General features: G+C 37.8%; 1 pseudogene across 1 annotated transcript; it reads left to right on the top strand.

The window, feature by feature from the left end:
* The first annotated feature begins 10,987 nt into the window (after positions 1 to 10,987).
* LOC308494208 (ras-related protein Rab-6A-like) lies at positions 10,988 to 11,869 on the top strand (annotated as a pseudogene). Its single transcript has one exon. The product of its transcript is annotated as a ras-related protein Rab-6A-like (transcript).
* Positions 11,870 to 18,573: the final 6,704 nt, after the last annotated feature.

The following is an 18,573-nucleotide window of genomic DNA, read 5'->3' as shown; positions in this document are numbered from 1 at the left end:
CTCCACCACCATTGCCTCTTTAAACACCTAAATTGTACATAAAATGAAATAAGCTCTAACTTTTTCCAGCTACTTTTTGTTCCCTTCTACCCCCTGTTAATTTAGGAAGGAGGCCATTGTAGTCAAATGTTATAGGTAGATGGAGAAGTGCCTTGTCTTTTTCGAACAAAGATAACATTTATGTTGAAGGAAACAATGGATGAATTGGTAGACATTATATTTAAAAACCTCTTTTTCAACTAAGTATAAGAATATTTCACTAACACGTTATATTTCTTCTATTTATTATTTAAAGTCTGTTTCCTTGTTTTCCCCCAATCATGTGATATATTAGTGACAAAATATTACAAAACAAGACTATCAGTCACTTAGAAACCTAGTATAATTCTAATGCTACTAAACATGTAATTTAACATGATTCTGGAACAACAATGGTCTTTGATTAAAACCCCACCCAAACCCACTTAAGTATTTAATGGACACACTATTCATATTATTATGACCTATAAGCACTAATGTCGTATCAGTTAATCATCTTATGTTAATATTTAGTACTCTGCCATTTTAAATGAAATTTATTCTTGTTTTCTTAATAATTGGAGTGACGTTCCATAACATTTGTAAGCCTTTGAATGAATAGAGTTTTTCCAAGTGTATGAGAGCTTTAAAAAATCATTAACATTTTAAGTTTGTTTAGAAATAAACCACCATTTACAAAAATCAAACTTCACTACTTGAACAGTATTTCATTAGAATTGACTTTGACCCAGGACGATATGGAAATTATATACACCCATTTAAATGGAGCAGTTTCACATAGTGGAGATACTTTTTGCTAATTTGTATGATAGTCAAATTCATTGAAATTATGTCCTCTTATGTCTATAAAATTCTGCTTTAAAATAATCAATTTTGCAACCATTGTCAAATTGTTTGGGTTCCTTTAAATGGTGAATTATAGGGAAATTTTCCACAGAAAAGGAATACGGTTTATTAATATTACCTGTTCATCTAATATGTGGACTAAAAATAAGAATAGAGGTAGATAGATAAATAGATAAATAGATAGACAGATATCCTTATCTTGCCCCAAATTTCTATTTCCTGATTCTGAGCCAGCCCTTTCATTTTAATGATGGCAACCTGAGAAAATTTTCCACTTTTTATGGACTTTGTCAGATTCATACTATATGAGGAAATGATCTAATTTTATGGCTCCAGGCGGGTCACTTAAATTACACGTCGTCTCTTTATCTGTAAAATCATGGAGTTGAACTTAGAGCTGGACAGAAAATTAGAGATCACCTAACATTCTGTGATTCTAGGAATTCTTAGGAAATTGTTACTCTATAGAATCTCAGAACGATTTTGCTCAGCTCTACTACCCTTGGTAGAAACTCTCACAGTGCCTTGCACACCGTAAACGATTGATTCACCAACTGGCTCCTAGCTGACGTGTGTTCATATCACACAGACTCAAAGAAACCGACGCCTACTAGACCTCGGCCCTATACAGTGAGAAGAATGAATGTAGTCTCCCTAGGAACTGAGGACTGAGGTCTGTGTGCTTTGCCTATGTGGAATCTGACTATGCAGTTGGTATCTGAACAAGAATAGAGCTGTGACAACAATGGAGATAGGGGAGGACCCACTTTGACACGAGGCGAAAAGAGTTTCATATTCTATCCAATATCTGTTTCAGTGACTTATTAAGTTCCATATCCTCAAAGAGACCTATGGAACAAATTGATAATATTAGATGGAAGGGAAAGTGCTATGGAATTCAAACCCGAGTCACTTCCCTTTGGTTCAATTCTAAGCTCTGCTGCTCAATTCCTCTGTACCTCATGTTCTCATTATGTAAGTGGGGACAATAATCTGGACCTACCTCACAGAGGAATTGAGAATTTTTTTTCATATATTAATGTGATTTTTGAAGCTGACTGAAAGATATACTGGATGTCATAATTTTGTAATTTCTAAATTACTTTAAATCTGTGTTGTTATGTTTTGTTTTCTCAATCAAACCCTACAGAATGAGTGTTGCAGTTAATCGATTTTTCAGTAGTAAATTCTGTTATCAATCCCCTATGTGTTAACATGGATAACTGTGTTATGTTAATACTTGATTTAGGGAAGAGAAGCAGGTGGATATAAAGCAGTGGTTCCCAACTTGGGGCAGATGGAGATAGCAGTGAGGGCATCCTTGAACCTTTTTCAATATTTCAAAAAGGTACTCGAAATCATACATTTACCTATAAGATTTCTGCAATGATGTTGAATTTCCATACATTTTGCTTAAATTTTTCTCAATTCTGTCTAACACTGCTTGTCACACACTGATCAGAAGCTGTGAATGGCAGTTACACTTTTAATTTTTTTAAAAAAATGAGAAAGCATATTATCACATGCAATTTAGTAAACAAAATACTTGAAAACACGAGGAAGGAATAATAAAGGGATCCTTATGGTGAAATGTTGGGAACCACTTTTATAAAGGAACTAAAATTATTTGACCCTCCCCACAGGTTGCTTACCTAGCCCCTAAATAACGAAATGCCAGATTATGTGTGTTTGTGTGCTTTCGCTAGATTGGGCTACATAACTTCAGGTTAGAATTTGCCTTCAGTTATGTGTTCTGGTTCTGGATTATATAACTGTGCTAATTTATTTGGGTGTGTATGTGAAAGCATACATTCACACACATAGGATTGCAAACATGGAAAGTATTATAATGTCATAAAATAGCATTGGGGTAAATATCAATTTCTGAGTCTCAAAGTAGTTCTGTGTATAAACTCAACGTGATGAGTCAAGGCAATAATTTCTCAAACGTTCCTTTTATTCCTGCTTATTTTGTTTGCATTTATCTTGGCTTAATTTTATCAATTTTCCATTTTTCTAGTAAGCAAATAGTATAGTATTAAACTGTTTTAATGCCTAGACATTGAAACAAGTTACAGATGTTTGAAATTGTATAATCTAAAAGCTCATTTGCTATCCTTGGACTAAACAAATATAAATATGAGTCTCTGCTGAAAAACAGGAAATCCAGGTAGCCAGGAAGCAGGCATTGATCAAAGCATCTGTATGAAAAACCTAGGATTTCTACTTTTTGGCAGAGGATTCCTGTTGGAACAGCTTTACCAGAAAAGAATAAAAGTGCATCTTGATTGTTACATAGCCTGTGGAATGGATTCATTTTTCTCCCTTGAGTTCTGGAGTGACCCCCTCCTGCCACCCCAGAAGAACTCAACCTACATACAGCTGTGCCAAAATGAAGACCTGCCTCTCTGAAACATTCACTGCTGCTTCTGTCTTTGTCGATTTGTCAGATGTAATTTTATTATCTCAGGATGCAAAATTACAATAAAGTGCAAATCTATGTCACTGAATGTAATTGTGTGTTCTTTGTTGCATCTTCCCTTCCTTGTTTGCATAATTATAAGGTAATTACTTAGGTCTTCTTTTTGAAAATTGTTGAGTCTTGTCAACAGATTGTACAAGAAATTCAAAGAGTTAACGTCTTCTGCTTGAGTTACTACTCAAGCTGATTAACATGTAATGAGAATCTTTAAAACTTATGACAGACTTTTGTAAATTTGACAAAACAGCAAAATGTAACATAGCAAGAAAAACGTCAATGTTTCCCAGTATCTTTGGTAATTGTATTGAATATTTCAAAAAGGCTTTAAATTTCAAAATGTTAGAACAGATGGCACACTTAAACCTATAGAGGAGTTTCATAATGTTTTGTTTTAAAATTATTTTGTGGAAACTTTATGGATAGTGCAAACATTTATACTTTTCATTGATAACTTCTTGGATGTGGAGTAGGATGTGCTGTGTAGAAAATACTTTTACATGACATTTTATATTATTGAGGGTAAAAGCCACATGCCTTTAAATCTGCCATTAAATAATATTTAACACTTCATGGGATACTTCACTTAACCTAAATATAGGAAATTCTCTGGGGGATATTAGAATTCACCCATTGTAATTATCATAAATCTGAGTTGTAATCCCTGTTCTGTCACACACTACTTAGAGATGCTAATTGCGGTGAGGTACTGGCAATAATTGGAAGGATCAAAGTGACAGCCACCAGCTCTCAAATTCTGTGATTTATTAAAAGACCACAGTGCGGGCTGAGGTGGCTGCTCACCACTGAAAGAACCTGTGGTGATGCTTGAATTGGGTGGGGCTTGGTCCCAGGGATTCATCGGGGCAAAGTGAGCAGAGCTCACCAGGCCAATCAGATTCAGATTTGACTAAGAGGGAGGGCTCAATACAGGGAAGATGGCGCCTGCCTGCTGGCTGCATAGGAGGAGAGCTCGGTACAGGGATGGTGGATTTTGTCCCTCCAAACCTTTCTCTGAGACCACACAACTCAGTCTCTCTGTTTGGCACCTTCCGAGCTGCTGTCTCTTCACCGGAACCCAGGGTGAGTTCCTGCGAACGAGCAAGTCTGTGTGTGGGCCCTTTAAGGGGATGTCTGAGTTTCCTGCAGTTATCCGTATCACCTGGATGGATGGAATCCCAGTTGGTTTTCACAGCCAGCTGTTGTGGGGGCTCCTCTTCGCAGCACTGGAACCCTGGGCTGGAGAGCCCAGTGAGGGGCTGGGACCTCTCAATCCTAAGGGGGGTCTTCCGTAGCCGAGATATCCCTCCTGATTTTTAATGGTCACACGCAGGTGTGTGACCAGCCCTGTCTGCGTCTCTGTCCCTCCTACCAGTCTCGCAGTGGCTTCTTCTGTATGTCGTTAGAGGTAAAACTTCTGTTCAGCTAGACTTCAGACAGTTCTCAATGATGGTTGTCCTGTGGTTTGGTTGTAATTTTGATGTGGTTGTGGGAGGAGGTGAGCACAGCATTTGCCTAATCCTCCGTCCCAGGTCCTCCCTTAATAGCTTTTTCAATTTGACTTTATGAAAGAGACCCTGCCTCACATATTATTTGGCAGTCTGTGTCCCTATAGGGTTGTTTCTTACTCCCCTAAGTTGGCTGCTTTTATCTGTTTTACCATTTCAGGGAAGACAGCCATGATTCAGGGGAAAAGGCACTGGGTTTATGTTGTTTTTATTGTAGACCTGGCTTTATGCTTCCTGCTTACCATTTCCCTCTAGTCAGTCTTGAGAAAGTAGTTTAACTCTTTTACCCTTGGTTTCCTTTGTAAAACAGGAATAATTACACCAACAGAATAGTTAGGATTAAGTAAGGTAATGTGAAAGGGCTGGGAAGAATACATCAAGTCACAATATTTTTGTTTCTAAATAAGCGTAATTTCACATTCTGTGCCTTCTGATACATAAATAAGTTAATCCAATTCTTTCATCAGGATTGTCTACTGCTGCTTATGTTAAACATGTTGACCATTCAAAACTCCACCAAACTAGAAGGAATGGGTCCCTTTTCAGTTCTTTTTACTTAGGGGCATTCCTCACATTCTTTTGGCATTCTTTGTACACCTGTCATGTGCATGCCTTCTGCCATGTCTACACAGCATGTGATGCCTACCTTCCGAGAACTGAATTCTAAGGTGGCAGAGTTTATTTATTTATACAGTGTGTTGTATTTATTATATATTTATTTATACAGTTTATTTATATTTATTCATTCATTTATTCATTCATTCATTTCTTCAATCAGTATTTAGTAAGCACTTAATATGTGCCAGGTACAGCAGTCAGCATTTTTCCTATACTGTTTTGCTTCTCTAAAGCCTATGTTCTTAACCACTATGCTGTTCTGACATCATATATTTCCTATGATCATACACATATACACATTTCTATATTTCACATATATGCACAATAACAGTGTATTAGAGTAATTAGCAAACATTATTTTCTGAGATCAGCTTTGCATTTTGATTTTAGCGTGTAATTTTTTTAAAATGTTTTAAGCAGTTTGGATTAGAAATAAATTATTTGGTAGGAGGTGGAAGGGAGGAATGAATCCAGTCAACAAACAGAACTCTGAATTAGCTGGGAATCCAGTTCTCATTTTTCTTGTTTGAGAAAGCATCTGGGAATAATTATACTTTGATGAGAGGTTTCACAGATGAAAGGTGAGTGGCAATACAGATGTTCAGAGTGGCATAGATGATGATCAGAATGGAAGGAAGAGGGAGATCAAAGAAAACCTCCAAATGCTTTCAATTTTTTTTTAATTAAAATTTTAAATTAAAATTTATTTGTCATTAGAAGTACACGATGTGTACTTCCAGACTTTTTCCAAGTCAAGTTGTTGTCCTTTCAGTCTTAATTGTGGAGGGCGCAGCTCAGCTCCAGGTCCCAGTGCTAGTTGCAGGGGGCACAGCCCACCATCCCTTGTGGGAGTCGAAGAATTGAACTGGCAACCGTGTGGTTGAGAGGACGCGCTCCAACCAACTCGGAGGCAGCTCAGCTCAAGGTGCAAAGTGTTCAATCTTAGTTGCAGGGGGCGGAGCCCACCATCCCTTGCAGGACTCGAGGCGTTGAACTGGCAGCCTTGTGGTTGACAGCCCACTGGCCCATGTGGGAATCAAACCAGCAGCTTTCAGAGTTAGGAGCACTGAGCTCCAACCGCCTGAGCCACCGGGCTGGCCCAAATTGTGGTTTTTATTTGCATTTCTCTGATGTTTAGTGATGTGCATTTTTTCATGTCTATTTGCCATCTGTACGTCCTCTTTGGAGAAATGTCTATTCTGGTCCTCTGCCCATTTTTTAATTGGGTTGTTTGTTTTTTTGTAGTTGAGTTGTATGAGTTCCTTGTGTATTTTGGATATTAGCCCGTTATTGGAGGCATTGTTTGCAAAAAATTTCTCCCATTCCGTTTTTTGTCTCTTTATTTTGTGGATGGTTTCTTTTGCTGTGCAGAAGCTTTTTAGTTTGATATAGTCCCATTCATTTATTTTAGCTTTTACTTCCCTTGCCTTTGGGGTCAAATTCATAAAATGTTCTTTGAACCCGAGGTCCATAAGTTTAGCACCTATGTTTTCTTCTATGCAGTTTATTGTTTCATGTCTTATGTTTAGGTCTTTGATTCATTTTGAGTTAATTTGGGTACATGGTGACAGATAGCAGTCTAGGTTCATTCTTTTGCACACAGCTTTCTAATTTCCTCAGCACCATTTATTGAAGAGGTTTTTTATTTCGCCTTTGTATGTTTTTGGCTTCTTTGTCGAAAATTATCTTTCCGTGTTTATGTGAGTTTATTTCTGGGTTTTCAATTCTATTCCATGTGTCTCTGTTTCTGCCAATACCATGCTGTTTTCAGTATCAGTGCTCTGTAGTACAAGCTGAAGTCAGGGAATGTGAAACCTAGAGCATTATTCTTTTCATTTTAAGATTTCTTTGGCTCTTCATGGTATCTTGTGGTTCCATATAAATCTGATTATTTTTTGTTCTATTTCTTTTAAAAAAAAAAGTGCCACTGGAATTTTGATGGGGATTGCATTAAATCTATGTAATGCTTTGGACAATATGGCCATTTTAACTATGTTGATTCTTCCAATCCATGAACATGAAATGACTTTCCATTTCTTTGTGTCTTCTTCAATTTCTTTTAAAAATGTCTTATAGGGCCGGCCCGGTGGCTCAGGCAGTTAGAGCTCCATGCTCCTAACTCCAAAGGCTGCCCATTCGATTCCCACATGGGCCAGTGGGCTAGCTCCCGGATGGCTCAGTTGGTTGGAATGCATCCTCTCAACCACAAGGTTGCCTGTTTGATTCCTGCAAGGGATGGTGGATTGTGCCCCCTGCAACTAGAAAACAGCAACTGGACCTGGAGCTGAGCTGCGCTCTCCACAACTAAGATTGAAAGGACAACAACTTGACTTGGAAAAAAGGCCTGGAAGTACACATTGTTCCCCAATAAAGTCCTGTTCCCCTTCCCCAATAAAATCTTTTAAAAAAATGCCTTATAGTTTTCAGTGTATAGGTCTTTCACATCCTTACTTAAGTTTATTCCTAGGTATTTTATTCTTTTTGTTGCATTTGCAAAAGGAATCATTTTTTTATAATTTCTTTTTCTGAGATTTCATTGTTATTAATTAGGAATGCCATGGATTTTTGAATGTTGATTTTGTAGCCAGCAACTTGATTATATTTATTGTTTTGAATAGCTTTTTGGTGGAGTCTTTAGGGTTTTCTATATATAGCATCATGTCATCTGCAAAAACTTCTTCATTCCCTATTTGGATGCCTTTTATTTATTTCTCTTGCCTGATTGCTCTAGCTAGGACTTCCAATACTATGTTGAATAACAGTGGTGATAGGGGACAGCCTTGTCATGTTCCTGACTATACAGCGAAGGGCTTCAGTTTTTCACCATTAATTATATTAGCAGAGTTTTTTTATGTATGGCCTTTATTATGTTAAGGTATTTTCCTTCTATACTCATTTTATTGTTTTAATCATAAATGGATGTTGTGTCTTGAAAATGCTTTTTCTGCATCTATTGATGTAATCATGATTTTTATCGTTTATTTTGTTTGTGATATATCACATTGATCAATTTGTGTATGTTGAACCATCCTTGCGCCCCTGGGATAAACCTCACGTGGTCGTGATGAATAATCTTTTTAATGCATTGTTGCATTCAATTTGCTAGAATTTTGTTTAGGATCTTTGCATCTGCCTTCATCAGAGATATTGGTCTGTAATTTTTTTTTTTCTGTTATCCTTATCAGGTTTTGGTATCAGGGTAATGTTGGCTTCATAAAATGAGTTAGGGATTACTGTCTCTTCTTCAATTTTTTGGAAGAGTTTGAGCAGGATTGGTATTAGATCCTCTTTGAAGGTTTGGTAGAATTCACTAGTGAAGCCATCTGGTCCTGGAATTTTGCTTTCGTGAAGATTTTGGATGATTGATTCAATTTCCTTACTGTTGATTGGTGTATTTAGATTTTCCAGTTCTTCATGGTTCAGACTAGGAAGGCTATATGTTTCTAAGACCTTGTCCATTTCTTCTAGGTTATTGAATTTGGTGGCATATAGTCCTTCATAGTATTCTTGCATGATCCTTTGTATTTCTGTGGTGTCCGTGATAACTTCCCCTTTCTCATTTCTGATTTTGTTTATTAGTGTCTTTTCTCTTTTTATCTTAGTGAGTCCAGCCAAGGGTTTGTCAGTTTTACTAATCTTTTCAAAGAAACAGCTGATTGTTGCAATAATTTGTTCTATTGTGTTTTTGTTCTCTGTTTCATTTAGTTCTGCTCTGATTTTTGTTATTTCCTTCCTTCTTCTGACTTTGGGTTTCATTTGTTCTTCTTTTTCTAGTTCTTTAAGGTGTAATGTGAGATTCTTTATCTGGGATTTTTCTTCTTTCTTGGGATAGGCCTGTAATGATATAATTTTCCCTCTTATTACTGCTTTTGCTGCATCCCAATAATTTTGATAGGATGTATATTCATTCTCATTTGTTTCTATATGTCTTTTGATCTCACCTCTTATTTCTTCTTTGATCCAGTTGTTTAAGAGAATGTTGTTTAATCTCCATGTATTTGTGTTTTTTCCTGATTTCTTTTTGCAGTTGATATCCAATTTCAAAGCGTTGTGATCAGAGAATATGCTTCGTATGATTTCAATCTTAAATTTGCTGAGGCTCCCAAAAAGAAGACAAACAAATGAGAAACAAATTTGCTGAGGCTGGTTTTATGTCCCAATATATGGTCTATCCTTGAGAACGTTCCATGTACACTGGAAAAGAATGTATAGTCTGATGTTTTAGGATGAAGTGCTCTATATATGTCAATTATGTTCATTTTGTCTAATGTGTCATTTAGGGCTGAATTTCCTTATTTATTTTCTGTTTGGATGATGTATCCATAGTTGTCAATGATGTGTTTAAGTCCCCTAGTATAATTGTGTTTTGGTAAATTTGTCCCTTTAGTTCTGTAAGTAGTTGCTTGGTATATTTTGGTGCTTTATGGTTGGGGGCATAAATATTGATGAGTGTTATGTCTTCTTGTTGTATAGACCCCTTTATCATTAAGAAATGTACATCTTTGTCTCTTGTTACCTTTTTTATCCTGAAGTCTGTTTCATATAAGTATGATAACACCTGCTTCTGTCTGAATACCATTTGCTTGGAGTATGAATTTCCACCCTTTGTCTTTTAGTTTATATTTGGCCTTGTAGCTGAGATGCATCTCTTGGAGGCAGAATATAGTTGGATTTAGTTTTTGGACACAATCCACTACTCTGGTTTTTTATTGGTAAGTTTAGTCCGTTTATATTTAGGGTGGTTATTGATATATGAGGATTTCCTATCATTTCATCTTTTGTTTTCTGGTGACTCAGTGTCTCAATTGTTTATTTGTCCTTTTTTGGTGTCTGTTATTTCAGTGTGGTGGTATTCTGTGATTATGCGGTCTGTTTCTTTTTATTTTTATGTTATATAGTTCAGTTCTATATTTTTTGTGAGTGGTTACCATTAGGGTTTTGTAAAAGGAAGTCTCATATTTACAGTAGTCATTTTTCTTCAGCATGCTTCTTATCTCAATTCCCCTTTGCCAATTCAGACCTTTACTCTTTCCCCTTTTACGTTTTTGTTGTCACAAATTATTGCTATTTATGCTGAGTTGATTTCTGTGTTGCAGTAGCAAGTTGTCTTTTTCCTCTTTTTTAAAATGTTTTTTTCTTCTTTACCCTGCATGTTATGTTTAAGTGTATAGTTTCCGAGGCTCGCGCCCAGAGGCTCGCGCACTCAGCAGGTTGGGCTGCGGCGGCGGCAGCTGTGGGAGCTGAGGCGCTGCGTGTCAGAGGTTCCAGACGTCTGCGGCTCCGGCCCCGCCACTCTCTGCGTCTCCGCTCACTCTCCGAGCCCGGTGCTGAGAACAGAACAGCACTAGCCTTGGGAACCCTGAGCACACCCCTGGCTGCTTCTGACACCGCTCTCCTTCCCTTCCCAGCCGCGGGCCTCGTTCGGTGCCAGGCGACTCCGCGGGGAGGCGGTGGTGACGGCTGCCTGTCTGTGGAGAGCAGTCCTGCCCCCTAGCCTTGCTCCGCCGTCGGCCCTACTGGGGCCGAGAGAGCTCGGCGCCCGCCCTTCCTTTCACCCTTTTCATCAACCGATTGGAGCAGCGTCGGTCCGGTAGGTCTCTGGGCTGAAGCGGCGGCCGCTCCTCCGGTTCCATCATGTCCGCGGGCGGAGACTTCGGGAATCCGCTGAGGAAATTCAAGCTGGTGTTCCTGGGGGAGCAGAGCGTTGGAAACACATCCTTGATCACCAGATTCATGTATGACAGTTTTGACAACACCTATCAGGCAACAATTGGTATCGACTTTTTATCAAAAACAATGTATCTGGAGGATGGAACAATAAGGCTGCAGCTGTGGGATACTTCGGGTCAGGAACGTTTCTGTAGCCTCATTCCCAGTTATATCCGTGATTCTGCTGCAGCTGTAGTAGTTTACGATATCACAAATGTTAACTCATTCCAGCAAACTACAAAATGGATTGATGATGTCAGAACAGAAACAGGAATTGATGTTATCATCATGCTGGTAGGAAATAAAACAGATCTTGCTGATAAGAGGCAAGTATCAATTGAGGACGGAGAGAGGAAAGCCAAAGAGCTGAACGTTATGTTTATTTAAACTAGTGCGAAAGCAGGATACAATGTAAAGCAGCTCTTCCGACGTGTGGCTGCACCTTTGCCTGGAATTGAAAGCACACAGGACAGAAGCAGAGAAGACATGATTGACATAAAACTGGAAAAGCCACAGGAGCAACCAGTCAATGAAGGAGGTCAATGAGGCTGTTCCTGCTAATCCCCCACCCCCATGGCATCTTCACTTCCCTCTAGACGCTCACTGCTTTGGCCCCCTTTACTCTTTCATTGACTGCAGTGTGAATATTGGCTTGAACCTTTTCCCTTCAGTAATAACGTATTGCAATTCATCATCGCTGCCTGTCTCCTGGAGATGGTCCATTTGCTTCACAAGCACAAAAAAGTCAGTGTCTTCATTATTTATATTTTACAAAAAGCCAAACAAGTCCAACATATTCCACTGATAACTTTAAAAATTACATACATTTTCTTAACTTTGTTTTCCTTTTTAATGTTCCGGTAATGCACTTCAAAATGATGTAAATCTCAATAGTATGTGGCTTGGTTAAGGAACAATTTGTTCACAGCAGCACTTGCCTACCTACTTAATCTCTCCGTGCTTTTTTCACCTCTCCCTTATTCCATTCCCTATTACTCTTCCTCCCTCAAAACGAACAAGAGGTGGCAAAGCAGCAGTCAAACCAAGCCCATTTGAATTATCCTTCAATTTTAGTTGTACCACTTGCTCTAGGCCTTGGGTCAAGATATCCGAAATTATTCATGAGCACTGATGTAAATTACTTGCACCTTCTTTGAGGTCAGAACTAGCTTTCATGGTAGTCAGTGCTTTGAATAACAAAAGTGTTCTGCTGCATCTTTAAAATGAGCCCTAATGAACATAGTACTTACAAGTAAACAAACACAAAATGTGTTTCTGACCAAAACAAACAACGCTTTCACACGTTAGACTCTGAAAGACAAAAGTAAAAGTTCTTCAGAACAGGTTTTTAATATTTAATCCTTCTAATGAACTATTTCTCCCAAGATTTTAAAATTGTCAAAATAGAGCTATTTTATTTGTTCAAAAGAAAAACTTTTTTCAGCAATAGATTTCTCTTAGGTTTTTTTCTTTTAAAAAAAAAAATGCAGGCAAGGCACTGTAGAAATCAAATTCCTTTAAGAATAACCAGTGGAAGAATTTAAATTTGGTACCTTGATCAAAACTGCTGTAACCAGTAGAAATAATGATATCTAAAGCTTACCAACAAAAGAATCCTCAAGAGAACAGCAAATACTTTGCTCAGGACATTTGAGGTCTAATTGAAAACGGCACCTTTTCTTATATGCCCCTAGAGGCAGATCTGAAAAAAAGCATACATAGAAAAGGGAAAGGAGAGAATGGAAATAAAACTCAATCTTATGCAGATTTATGCCTTATTTTTTAGCTTTTTTTTTAACGTTGTGTTTTTCAGGATGGTTTTGCTTTTTATTAGATCTGTATACTTGATTAATTAGTGATTTAGTTTTATATTTAAGCTACAAGTAATCTCTAGTGATATTTATTTCTTGCCTTTTTTTTAACCACTTTCAATTTTTAGATGTTTTGTTCGATCTATTTAGAGCTTCATCACCATGGCAATATGTATTTCCCTTAAAACACTGCAAACAAATATACTAAGAGTGCACCATTTTAATCTTTACTAGTTATTGTGAGATTGCTATGTAAGTTAATAAACATATTTGTAAATACATTGTTTGCAGGAAGAAAATTTCTGAGTTACAGCTCAGGAAAAGCCTGCTGAATTTATGTTGTAAGCATTACTTAACACAGTATAAAGATGAAAAAACAAAAATATCTTCATACTTCCTCATCCCCTCACTGCAACAAAACACTTAACTGGGAGAATCTTATTCTCTCTCTTTCCTCTTCCTCCTCCATGCCCCACTTATTGTCACCTTGTAATATTCAGAGAGCACTTGGATTGTGGGTCTGAATAGAGAAATGCTTTCAGATAATCATTAGTCCACATACTAGTAACTCAAAGATGAGATGGAGTTGTAAAGTGCTTTTATAATACAATATTATTGTTAAAGGCAAGGGTTGACTCTTTTGTTTTATGTTGACATGGCATGTCCTGAAATAAATATCAATTCAATATGGCAAAAAAAAAGTGTATAGTTTCCTATTTTGTGTAAGGGTTGCCATTTCCTGTTTCTGATCATACTACTACTCATGGTTTTGTATTGTTTTGATTTTTTGTTTCAGGTCAAAATAGTCTCCTTCAGTATTTCTTGTAATGCAGGTCATGTGTTAGAAGATTCCCTAAACTTCTGTATGTCTGGAAAAATCTTTATTCTTCCTTCACATCTAAAGCATATTGTTGCTGGATATATTATTCCTGGCTCATAATTTCTCTGTGTCAGTAGTTTGAATATTTGATTCTACTCCCTCCTGGCTTGTAGAGTTTCTGCTGAAAAATCTGATGATAATCTAATGGGCTTTCCTTTGTAGGTTACTGTTTTCTTTTCCCTGGCTGCCGTAGGATTCTTTCTGTGTCATTAATATTTGACAGCTTCAATACAATGTGCCTTGGAGAAGGCCTGTTGGGATTGAGGTAATTAGGTGTTCTATTTGCTTCTTGGATTCGAGGATCTAGTTCTTTCCACAAATTTGGGAAGTTCTTGTTGACTATTTGTTTGAATATATTCTCTGTTCCCTTCTCTCTTTCTTTTCCTTCTAGTATACCCATTGTTCTTATGTTACTCTTTCTGATGGAGTCACAAAGTTCTTGTAGAGTTCTTTCATTTCTTTTAACTCTCAAGTCTCTTTTTTCTTCCATCTGTGTCATTTCCAGATAACTATCTTCGATGTCACTGATTCTTTCATCCATCTGTTCAGCTCTGTTACCTAAGCTGGCTATTTCATTCTTCATTTCTTTTATTGAGTTCTCAATCTCCCGGAATTCTATTTGGTTCTTTTTTAAAATTTCAATATCTTTGGTAAAATGTTCGTTTTGTTCTTTGATTGTGTTTCTGAGTTGATTAAACTGCCTGTCTGTGTTTTCTTGCATCTCACTGAGTTTTTTTAAGAAGTGCAATCTTGAATTCTCTGTAATTTAAGTCACATATTTCCATGTCTTTAAGTTCATTTTATGAAAACTTTTCATTTTCTTTCTGAGCTGCCTTCTTACCTTGGTTATTCATGGCAATTAATGAATTATTATTTCTATTCCTAGACATCTACAGGAGTGGCTTCTGCAACAGTTGATAGGAAGAGGTCTTTCTTTTGCTTTCCAATAGGTGTTGGTAAAATGTTTTATTTTCTCTCCTGCTGCAGCTTTTTATTCTCTTTCATGCTGTATCGTTATATTTTCTCTTGCATTGTTCTGGCTTCTCACACAATTGGGGGGGAGTTCCCTGGAAGGTGGGCTTCTCCTCTGTGGGCAGGTCACCTGGGTCTCAGGGCACCACCTCTGTGTGAAAAGGGATAGTCTCTGAGCTTCTGAAATCCTAATGCTCCCCCTGCAGCCCAATGCAGAGCCTGTGTGTCTCAGTGCTCTGGTTGTCCTTGCAGGGATCCTCCCAAAAAAGTGGGGTTGGGGGTGAGTGGCTTGTGAGAGGTGACTCTGAGCAATGGTGACTACTAGCACACAGTTGTGTTGCCCCTACAGTTCCTTCCCTTTCACTAGAATTAGTTGAGCTGTGAGTCTGCAGCTGCAGGGCTGCAGTTCTGAGCCATAAATATTCTGTTTTTTAATCTGACACTGCTACCGTTTCTTCTGGAGTTTGCTTCTAGCACTGGGAAAGTGGGGGTGGGGTAAACTCTGGGAGGGTAGGGAGAGGTCGACCAGTCTCTGTGCCTATGTCTTCTGTCCTCTGCTTGGCAGTGAGGTCTTAAACCACCATTCTCACCCTTCTGCCCTTAGTCTTTTCTCCAAGTTCTCTGCCATGAAGTTAGGTTCAGCCATGTTATATGCTTATCCCTCAGGCAGGACTGTGGGCCGTAAGTGGGGGGCTAGCCATCCAAATTCTTCCCTCTCCTATGACTGTGGTAGCTCTGCAATGCAGGGAGATTCAAGCTCTGGTCTGTGTCCTGTGGCCCCACAGCCGTGTCTCTGCACTTCTCCTTTCCCTCCTGCCCACTCGCCCAATTTGCCCACCTTTAGATGATTTAATTTGTGGGTCTCTCAGGTGTACCTGTGTGCCTCACAGGGAGTCCTTTTGTTGAATTGTAACTGTTCAATTTGTTGTAAATTCCAGGGGAGATTTCAAGAAGCACTCCTCACACTGCCATTTCTGTGACATAATCTGATTAGTGAATTTTCAATGACCTAAGATAGGTTGTACAGGATAGGCCCGAACAGTAAGAGTGATGAATTACAAAAATGGGCTTGGTGCTTTTGGATTTGGAGAAATTTCCAGGGACCCTTTTTCCTCCAGCTGATTATTTAAGGTAACTAGAGAAAGGGAAAGTTCAAATAAATGAAACTTTCAACTGGATGCTATTAACATTCATAGTCGAAGGAAAACACACCTGCACTCTGAGACCCATTTTCCATGATATCTCTAATATCAGTCTGATACTCTATAAAAACTTAATGAATAATTATAACATTATGAAATCTTTAATTTTCTTTCTGTTTGGCTTTTATCTCTGTCTCAACGTTGGCTTTTATTCATCTCCATCTCAACCTTGTTTGCTCAAAGTGCTGAAAACAGTCAACAAATCTGTGCTGTCAAATGAAAATGGGAACTCTACTGGACACTCCACTGAGTTCATCTGTGTTCATGTTAGTGTTTGGCTTGGCTTCTAAGACTAATGAGCTTTGGTGTATTCCAGGCGCCAAATCAAAATTAAGTCTCAATCGGAGGAATGAGTATCTGGTTAACAGATAACAGAATGCCACACCGTATGATTAAAGGACAGTGTTTGATCATTCAGAGTAGGCCTATGCTGACTCTAGAAGTTGTAATGAAAAGAGAAATGGGGTCAAGACCTACCATGAAGAATAGAGTAATTGGAGGGATGTGTGCTGTTGGATCTGAATAAGTCAGAGTGTCACCCAAAGACTATCCTCTCTTTCCTTCTTAGATCAGTAGAGGTTGACAGAGACAATCTATATTCATATTGTCTAGTTGTTTAATAGAAAAGATTGGCAATAAATTTCATGACTTGGGAAGTGTTCTGTCTTGGAAAAATTATAATTTGTAAAAATGAATAGTTCCTCATTTTTGAAATGAGGAAATGCCGGTAACTAAGCCTACAACACATTCACATGTACTTTAAAATCTCTGACTTCTAGGTATGCAATGGGTCTTTTCAAATTTCTAGTTTGTTGAGCTACAACAGAATGGAAAGCAAAACTAATAATAAGGATTAAAGGAGATCATGGACCAGTGAGTAGAAAAAGAAAGAACAGGTAGCCCTTGGAGACCGATGTTAGAATTTGCACCAGAGATAAAGAAAAAATGGTTTTATGGAAAGAGCACTGAACTTGGGATCAGATTATATGGATTCAAATTCCAGCTCTATATTTACTAGCTTTACAGTCAAAGTCTTTGATATATTTATGAAAAGGGGATAATATAATAATCCTTGCTTCATAGGACTATTGTGAGAATCAAATGAGATCATGGATGTTGAAGAGCTTTCAAAACTGTAAGTAAATGATAGTATTGCTGTTGTCCAGGGCACAATTAGAAAAGATTCTCCTCCTTAGGGGAGCTATAGCCAGTGAATTCTTACAGCTACTTGCCTCTTATTTATACCCTTAGGATGTTCAAAGTTTGTGTGAAACCTTAGTAATGTATAGTACTAAAAATTAATTATCTTTTAATTTTTCCCTTTAAAAATAGGCTCTTACAAGGGCCTTGCTTCCTGTATTCCTTTGAATCTTTTCCACTGACTATCAACAAACTGCCATACTAGTTTTAAGTAGATCGTACATTGCTTTCCTCATATTCAGGTAGTATTACCTTGGTATTTTTTACACTAGTTTTGAGAATGTAGCCCCCAAATTCTTTTGTTCAGGCCTCCCCATGACCAGTAACACACATATGTCAAAGTGGTAACTAGGGATTAGGGGATAGTCTGTAATAATAGAACAAGGGAGCATATAGGATATAAACTTATTGCTTTGGCCTGATGTTCTAAACAACTCAGATTTGCATTTAAATTTTAAGCTTCCTGGAACAAAGTGTTAGATATGAAAAATGATCTTCAAGGGCATCTACTCCAATATAAATGAGAAAGCACAGTCCCAAAGTGGGGACAGAGACTAGCTTTTAATACCAGAGTTGGAACCGAAGCTAAGGTTACCTGACTCCCACTGCAGTATTACTTATTCTATTTTCTTTGGATTATCTTTGCATTGTTAAGAACAGGACCGCCTCCTTTCTCTCCCCCTATCTCTAGGTAAATGATCTCTGAATCAGGCAAATGCTCCAAACAGCATGGTGCATACCTCAGTAATTTAGAGATATGAAACAGCTGTCAAGGAGTGGGACTAAAAATTTAATTTTTTACTGTCTATCTTTTTTCTTACCCTTTTCATTACATTTTCATGGGCAGCTGTGGCTACAATATCTTATCCATAACTTTTCCTATATTTCATGGTCTTTACTATGTTTGATGGTCTTTACCATGTTTGATGGCAGAATAGTCACTCCAATTGGTATGAGACTTTACTTGAGTTCAGCTGCTTCATCTGAAAAATACGGTGGGGTGGCAGAGAAATAGTGTTTGGACAAAATGACCTCAGAGATTTTAGTTTCAGGATTCTATGATTGTAGGATTTAAATAGTTCCAATTGGGGGCTTTTGGTCAATTCCAAGTTTTCTACTACTAGGAATATCAATGGTGTTGTTCAAAAATACCTTTTAATGTATCATAATTATTTCCTTAGGATACATCCCAGAAATGAGATTGCTAGATTAAAGGCAGCCTGACTTTTTTATGATTCTTGATGTGTAATGCCAAATTGTGCCTTATAAAAATTTACACTGAATAATTATATCATTACCAGCAATGCAT

Source organism: Rhinolophus hipposideros (genome assembly GCF_964194185.1).
Source record: "Rhinolophus hipposideros genome assembly, chromosome: X".
Lineage (NCBI taxonomy): Eukaryota > Metazoa > Chordata > Mammalia > Chiroptera > Rhinolophidae > Rhinolophus > Rhinolophus hipposideros.
Note: the sequence above shows the minus strand (reverse complement) of the source record. Positions and strands in the feature narration are given on the sequence as shown.